General features: G+C 41.4%; 1 pseudogene; it reads left to right on the top strand.

Moving 5' to 3' along the window:
- The first annotated feature begins 2,747 nt into the window (after positions 1 to 2,747).
- LOC126754300 (small nucleolar RNA U3) lies at positions 2,748 to 2,948 on the top strand (annotated as a pseudogene).
- The last annotated feature ends 6,161 nt before the right edge of the window (positions 2,949 to 9,109 follow it).

Here is a 9,109-nt window from a genome sequence, read left to right as displayed (position 1 = left end):
ATTATGTCAATTATGAAATATTCTGGGTTTTCTCGTGTATATATCGGGTGATTTTTTAAGAGCTTGATAACTTTTTTTTAAAAAAAAAACGCATAAAATTTGAAAAATCTCATCGGTTCTTTATTTGAAACGTTAGATTGGTTCATGACATTTACTTTTTGAAGATAATTTCATTTAAATGTTGACTCATGTGGTTTCAACAAGATGGCGCTACATGCCACACAGCTCGCGATTCTATGGCCATTTTGAGGGAAAACTTCGGAGAACAATTCATCTCAAGAAATGTACCCGTAAGTTGGCCACCAAGATCATGCGATTTAACGCCTTTAGACTATTTTTTGTGGGGCTACGTCAAGTCTAAAGTCTACAGAAATAAGCCAGCAACTATTCCAGCTTTGGAAGACAACATTTCCGAAGAAATTCGGGCTATTCCGGCCGAAATGCTCGAAAAAGTTGCCCAAAATTGGACTTTCCGAATGGACCACCTAAGACGCAGCCGCGGTCAACATTTAAATGAAATTATCTTCAAAAAGTAAATGTCATGAACCAATCTAACGTTTCAAATAAAGAACCGATGAGATTTTGCAAATTTTATGCGTTTTTTTTTTAAAAAAAGTTATCAAGCTCTTAAAAAATCACCCGATATATATATGAGTTCAGTTATTGCTTTTAAATTCCCAAAGTAATCCACTGGCTATCGATGCAACTAAATTTGCATAAAAATGTTTTGTACTTTTGTACCCGATTGTTGGGGTAATTTTTTTGTTACTCTTCTTTGTTGTGGCTGTTATTCTTATTATACCCTGAACAGGTTATATTAAGTTTGTCACAAAGTTTGAAACACTCAGAAGGAAGGGTCGGAGACCCTATAAAGAAAATATATAAATGATATATGATATGGTTGTTACACCTACCATAACTTCCAACGTCCTTTTTAAAAGGGATATCTACTGGACTATAAATAATGAGAGGCAAAAAAAATTGCTATCCGAGTGGAACCGATATAGCCATCACTACTCCTCAATCAATCCCAGTCGTACAAAACCCTGCTTCTCTCCGACCATGCCGACAAACTACATAACTCCATATACCCGTTCCAGTTTGGCCACACGATTATTACAACCTCTCATTTGCTTCAAGGCGCTACTCCTAGTTGTTGCCCGTTCTGCAACTTTTCACTCAGCATTAACCACCTCTTGGATTGCTGCCCGAAACTTGATGCTCAAAGACTACACTATTTCAATGGTATTAATCCTACACAGCTGTTAAAAAACCCGATGGACAATAATATTAGCAGGATATATAATTTCCTCAGAGATACCGACCTACTCCGACGCATTTGATACCGCCCTAGTCAACATGCCAGCCGAAAGCCTCCGATGCTAGCGCTGCGTTATCTTTAGTTTATGTAATAATTTTATTGTTATGTAAACTTTTATAAAATAAAATTAAAAAAAAATATAAATGATCAGTATGTCGAGCTGAGTCCATTCAGCCATGTCCGTCTGTCTGTCCGTCCGTCCGTCTGTATATATACGATCTAGTTTCTCAGTTTTTAAGATATCGTTTTGAAATTTTGCAAACGTTATTTTCTCTTCAAGAAGCTGCTTATTTGTCGGAACTGCCGATATCGGACCACTATAACATATATGTAGCTGTCATACAAACTAAACGATCGGAATCAAGTTCTTGTATGGAAATCTTTCACATTTGACAACGTATTTTCACAAAAGTTGGCACAGGTTATTTTCTAAAGCAACAATGTAATCTCCGAAGAAATTGTTCAGATCGGTTAACTATATCATATAGCTGCCATACAAACTGAACGATCGGAATCAAGGGCTTGTATGGAAAACTTTCGCATTTGACGTGGTATCTTCACGAAATTTGGGATGGATTACTGCTTAAGGTAACAATATAATATCCAAAAAAATTTTCAGAACGAATTACCAATGCATATAGCTTCCATACAAACTGAACACATAGTTACTACAGAAATTCACATGTGAAGGGTATTTAGCTTCGGTGCAACCGAATTTAACGTTTTTCTTGTTTTTGGTTGAAAAAGGTAGCCAGCTAAATAAGCGATCACATAAATTGTGGATTAGAAAGTTAGCACATAAAATGTACTCATAAATTACCCGACGCCCTAGTCACCATTGTCGCCATATTGTTTTTCCTTACTTTAATGTAGCCGTCGATTGCGTGTAGTCACCAATATCGCCAACAACCAGTAAATACAAAAAACTGCGACAAAAAAAAAAAATTTTTTCTTGCCCTCACTTTGTCATGAAAATTAGTTTTACACTTGCCCACTGAGTGGGTAAAAAATCCAACGTAAATTAAAACAGATAAATTCTTACACAAAGCCCCTAAGGCCACACATTATTGAACGTACTGACAACAGAAACACGAAGAACGAGTAATTCATTCTTTTTACTCGTTACGCACTCAGGGGGCAAGTGTTAAAGCTCCTCCGGTGGCTGTGGCTCGCTATTATGTTGATATTCTTCTTTTTAATTGGCTTCTATCTAAGTATTTACTGCTTGGTTATGCACGAAGAAATATACAATGGATCGCCGATTGTTAACTCTTTCCTTGCTGCTGCTGCGCATATGTATGTTTGTATGCTTGTTCATTATTGAAGTTATACTCCTTTTTCTTTCCTTTGTCTTTCATTTCTGCGAATTCTCAACTATTTTATGTGCCCTTTTATTGAAATACCCTGCGTTGGCCGTTGAAAAATTAAGGCTATACTTTATAGGATTATTTCTGTAGTTAGTCTTCATTTACATTTTTTGGAAATCGACCCAAGATGACGAGGTATATCGTTTCATCTTCCAGCGTGAGGTTTAAGAAGTTCATTTCTAATTTTGTCTTGTGGCATATTAGATTTCACCCAGTTTGGATACACAGAATAACTACTGCGGGAAGCGGATTCTGTCTGAATTTCTATTGCATATTTCACACATTGACCGATATTTTCGAACAAAAGTCAACTATAGGTACCTAGGGTCCTGAACTGATTTGGTTGGAATTGAACAAGTTTTGGCATAAGGTGGCATATGCTAAAGACATTATGATTTGTGTACTGGAAACTGGACGAATCAAGTGGAATTTAAAATTGTGTTATATGGGATGTAGGCGTGGTTGTTGTCCGATTTCGCCCATTTTCATACTGAAACATACGAATATCAAAAGAATGTCATGTACTAAATTTAGTAAAAAGCAGTTGGTCGGGTCCCAAGATATGAGATTACACCAAAAAGTGGGCAGTTCCACTCCCATTGTCCAATTTTTCCACCGGCTCCCATTAAACCTTCTCATACCATTACGCAGGTAAAATTTAATGCCACTGGCGTAATTAGTTATTGATTTACTGCGCTTTTGGTAGTTTTATGGGGACTGTCGGTTGGAGCTCTTACACTATTCCTGCTCAGCGAATTTGGTTTTTGTAGCTAGGAAAAATGTACATAAAACTTATCAAAGGGCGGAGTCACGCTCAGTTTTTCCACAGTTTTTTGTCTGTTTGACACAACACACACACTCAATAAGGCACTCACTCGGAGGTGGTGGTGGTGTTGAGGTTGAGACTGCTGTGATCATTTGAAAGCGCCTACCCTAGTAATCGGAAATTGAAAAAGCAACTGCTTGTCGGCATGCAACAATATAAATTCCCTGTTATCTCATGAACTAAGTGAATCCATAATTGCAACACAACTGCAACAAAGCAGCAAGAACATCGAGTTGAGGCAATTTACATGGGTTTGCTGGTATCAATTGTTATGTTGGTCCCTTTTATATGTTTTTTTATATTTTAACAAATTCCGTCATTCGCTGAGGCCGTAAATATGCCTCGTACTCGTGGGAAATCAGCAAGTCTGGTACTGAACATATCATTGTATTGTTTCAACGTATAAACAAGAAATGAAACGAGTTTTATGTATATATTTATTTGTATTTATGGAAGCAATTTGTATTTTACAGTTCAACGTGAGTTAAATAAATAAACATGGTAAAGTTAAATTAGGAGTCACACTTCTTCTTCTTAATTGGCGTAGACACCGCTTACGCGATTATAGCCGAGTTAACAACAGTGCGCCAGTCGTTTCTCCTTTTCGCTACGTGGCGCCAATTGGATATTCCAAGCGTAGCCAGGTCCTTCTCCACTTGGTCCTTCCAACGGAGTGGAGGTCTTCCTCTTCCTCTGCTTCCCCCGGCGGGTACAGCGTCGAATACTTTCAGAGATGGAGTGTTTTCGTCCATCCGGACAACATGACCTAGCCAGCGTAGCCGCTGTCTTTTAATTCGCTGAACTATGTCGATGTCGTCATATATCTCGTACAGCTCATCGTTCCATCGAATGCGATATTCGCCGTGGCCAACGCGCAAAGGACCATAAATCTTTCGCAGAACTTTTCTCTCGAAAACTCGCAACGTCGACTCATCAGTTGTTGACATCGTCCAAGCCTCTGCACCATATAGCAGGACGGGAATTATGAGCGACTTATAGAGTTTGGCTTTTGTTCCTCGAGAGAGGACTTTACTTTTCAATTGCCTACTCAGTCCGAAGTAGCACCTGTTGGCAAGAGCAAGCCTGCGTTGGATTTCCAGGCTGACATTGTTGGTGGTGTTAATACTGGTTCCTAAATAGACGAAATTATCTACAACTTCAAAGTTATGACTGTCAACAGTGACGTGAGTGCCAAGTCGCGAGTGCGACGACTGTTTGTTTGATGACAGGAGATATTTCGTCTTGCCCTCGTTCACTACCAGACCCATTTTCTGTGCTTCCTTGTCCAGCCTGGAGAAAGCAGAACTAACGGCGCGGGTGTTGAGGCCGATGATATCAATATCGTCGGCATACGCCAGCAGCTGTACACTCTTATAGAAGATGGTACCTTCTCTGTTTAGTTCTGCAGCTCGAACTATTTTCTCCAGAAGCAGGTTGAAGAAGTCACACGATAGGGAGTCGCCTTGTCTGAAACCTCGTTTGGTATCGAACGGCTCGGAGAGGTCCTTCCCGATCCTGACGGAGCTTTTCGTGTTGCTCAGCGTCAACTTACACAGCCGTATTAGTTTTGCGGGGATACCAAATTCAGACATCGCGGCATAAAGGCAGCTCCTTTTCGTGCTGTCGAAAGCAGCTTTGAAATCGACAAAGAGGTGGTGTGTGTCGATTCTCCTTTCACGGGTCTTTTCCAAGATTTGGCGCATGGTGAATATCTGGTCGGTTGTTGATTTTCCAGGTCTGAAGCCACACTGATAAGGTCCAATCAGTTTGTTGACGGTGGGCTTTAATCGTTCACACAATACGCTCGATAGAACCTTATATGCGATGTTCAGGAGGCTAATCCCACGGTAGTTGGCGCAGATTGTGGGGTCTCCTTTTTTATGGATTGGGCATAGCACACTTAAATTCCAATCGTTGGGCATGCTTTCGTCCAACCATATTTTACAAAGAAGCTGATGCATGCACCTATTAGTTCTTCGCCGCCGTGTTTGAATAGCTCGGCCGGTAGTCCGTCGGCCCCTGCCGCTTTGTTGTTTTTGAGGCGGGCAATTGCTATTCGAACTTCTTCATGGTCGGGTAATGGAACGTCTGCTCCATCGTCGTCGATTGGGGAATCGGGTTCTCTTCTCCTGGTGTTTGTTCACTGCCATTCAGCAGGCTGGAGAAGTGTTCCCTCCATAATTTAAGTATGCTCTGGGCATCAGTGACTAGATCACCTTTGGGGGTTCTACAAGAGTATGCTCCGGTCTTGAAACCTTCTGTAAGCCGCCGCATTTTTTCGTAGAATTTTCGAGCATTACCCCTGTCGGCCAGCTTATCAAGCTCTTCGTACTCACGCATTTCGGCCTCTTTCTTCTTCTGTCTGCAAATGCGTCTCGCTTCCTCTTCAACTCTCGGTATCTATCCCATCCCGCACGTGTAGTGGTCGATCGTAACGTTGCGAGGTAGGCAGCCTGTTTTCTCTCCGCTGCGACACGGCACTCCTCGTCGTACCAGCTGTTCTTTTGCACTTTCCGAAAACCAATGGTTTCGGTTGCAGCTGTACGTAAGGAATTTGAAATGCCGTCCCACAGTTCCCTTATACCGAGTTGTTGACGAGTGCTCTCAGAGAGCAGGAGTGCAAGCCGAGTAGAAAATCGTTCGGCTGTCTGTTGTGATTGCAGCTTCTCGACGTCGAACCTTCCTTGTGTTTGTTGACGTGCGTTTTTTGCTGCACAGAGGCGGGTGCGTATCTTGGCTGCAACAAGATAGTGATCCGAGTCGATGTTAGGACCTCGGAGCGTACGCACGTCTAGAACACTGGAGACGTGTCTTCCGTCTATCACAACATGATCGATCTGGTTGGTGGCTTTTCGATCCGGAGACTGCCAGGTAGCTTGATGTATCTTCTTGTGCTGGAATCTAGTACCACAGATAACCATATTTCGGGCCCCGGCGAAGTCGATCAGCCTCAACCCATTTGGGGATGTTTCGTCGTGGAGGCTGAATTTACCGACCGTAGTGCCAAATATACCTTCTTTGCCCACCCTGGCGTTAAAGTCGCCAAGCACGATTTTGACATCGTGGCGGGGGCAGCTCTCATAAGCGCGCTCCAAGCGCTCATAGAAGGCATCTTTGGTCACATCGTCCTTCTCTTCCGTCGGGGCGTGGGCGCAAATCAGCGATATGTTGAAGAATCTCGCTTTGATGCGGATTGTGGCTAGACGTTCATTCACCGGAGTGAATGATAGTACTCGGCGACGGAGTCTCTCTCCCACCACGAATCCAACACCAAACTTGCGCTCCTTTATATGGCCACTGTAGTAAATGTCACAAGGACCTACTCTTCTCTGTCCTTGTCCCGTCCATCGCATTTCTTGGACGGCGGTGATGTCAGCCTTTATTTTCGCGAGGACATCAACCAGCTGGGCAGCGGCACCTTCCCAATTAAGGGTCCGGACATTCCAGGTGCATGCCCTTATCTCGTAGTCCTTATTTCGTTTGCCATGGTCGTCATCAAAAGGGGGGTTTCTCTTCCGAGGCTGTCGCTTTCTTTTCATTGGGGGTGTTTTTTACGTGGCGGGTCCCAAACCCAGCGCACAACCCTAAGCAGGGGATGTTTCGCCTTCTCACATTAGCTCGCCTTCGAACGGATGTTCTTAGGCTACCCAGAGGATACTTGGTCAAAGACCGGAAGTTGTGAGCTGCTTGAGCCATGTGTAAAAGAATCGTTTCTGGCCACTTCCAAGTGAATGGCGATCAGAGAACTTTCCTCACTTGCGTGAACTTCTACACATGACTCCATCCTCCCTACACATGACTCCATCCTCTACTTGGTCAAATAAAATTGCCAACCAAAGCAACCGCAATTAGTTTTACCCACACTCTTTAAACATTAGCTCAAACACTCTCAAGTACTAATTAATTCATATGTGAACGCGCACGGAACATATGTTTAAGCTGGCAGTAACGCGGTGTTGGCGTCGTGGCTTGAAGTACCCCTTTTCTTCGTGAAATATGTCTTTCTTTTGTGCGATAATTAGTAATACCGACGCACCGTTAAAGCAATTTAATTTTCATATTTTCGCACCTTGTTTTTGCCTCCCCATCCTTTGTATTTTCCTTCTTATAGTTTAATGTGGTTGCTCATACGCCACTGCAAACAGTTGACGTGTGCGAGCGTCAAAATAATACATAATTTAAATGAGAGATTAGATATCAACATAATTAATAAGTGACTTTTAATGGAATTTATAATTTCTAAAAACATTTCTTTTTTTTAGCAGTTTAATATCTCATTAAAGTTTAGATTTCTATTAAATACGCAGAGATAATTATATGGCTTGTAGCTTTTGATTTTTTAGATGTATGAGACGGATATTGATAGAACTATTGCCAAACCTTGCTTAGATATATTGACTAATATCTAACTCCAAAATGTGCGGCAATAATGTACAATTAGAGAAATTTAGAAAATCTAGAGAAATCTACTCGCATATGTATTATGTATTAGAAAAAATGTTTAAAAAACTAATAAGGTTCTACAGGTAATTTCAAATACTTCAGTGTTCTTGGTGTAGATACACTACTCTAAAAGAGTTTCGATGTAGGCGAATGCATATGCTTTTAGTGCAATAATTTCTAAAAAATATATCTTCATTTATTATCTCGCAACAATGTTGCTAACGAGAGTATTATAGTTTTGTTCACATAACGGTTGTTTGTAAGTCCTAAAACTAAAAGAGTCAGATATAGGGTTATATATACCAAAGTGATCAGGGCGACGAGTAGAGTCGAAATCCGGATGTCTGTCTGTCCGTCCGTCTGTCCGTCCGTCCGTCCGTCTGTCCGTCCGTCCGTGCAAGCTGTAACTTGAGTAAAAATTGAGATATCATGATGAAACTTGGTACACGTATTCCTTGGCTCCATAAGAAGGTTAAGTTCGAAGATGGGCAAAATCGGCCCACTGCCACGCCCACAAAATGGCGGAAACCGAAAACCTATAAAGTGTCATAACTAAGCCATAAATAAAGATATTAAAGTGAAATTTGGCACAAAGGATCGCATTAGGGAGGGTCATATTTGGAAGTAATTTTTTTGGAAAAGTGGGCGTGGCCCCGCCCCCTACTAAGTTTTTTGTACATATCTCGGAAACTATTATAGCTATGTCAACCAAACTCTACAGAGTCGTTTTCTTCAGGTATTTCCATATACAGTTCAAAAATGGAAGAAATCGGATAATAACCACGCCCACCTCCCATACAAAGGTTATGTTCAAAATCACTAAAAGTGCGTTAACCGACTAACAAAAAACGTCAGAAACACTAAATTTTACGGAAGAAGTGGCAGAAGGAAGCTGCCCCCAGGCTTTTTTTAAAAATTGAAAATGGGCGTGGCGCCGCCCACTTATGGACCAAGAAGCATATCTCAGGAGCTACTAGACCGATTTCAATGAAATTCGGTATATAATGTTTTCTTAACACCCTGATGACATGTACGAAATATGGCTGAAATCGGTTCACAACCACGCCTTCTTCCAATATAAAGCTATTTTGAATTCCATCTGATGCCTTCTTTGTATAATACGAGTATAAACATTAGGAACCAATGATGATA

This window comes from Bactrocera neohumeralis, chromosome 3, assembly GCF_024586455.1.
Source record: "Bactrocera neohumeralis isolate Rockhampton chromosome 3, APGP_CSIRO_Bneo_wtdbg2-racon-allhic-juicebox.fasta_v2, whole genome shotgun sequence".
Taxonomy (NCBI): domain Eukaryota; kingdom Metazoa; phylum Arthropoda; class Insecta; order Diptera; family Tephritidae; genus Bactrocera; species Bactrocera neohumeralis.
This window is presented reverse-complemented; position numbering and strand designations above follow the sequence as displayed.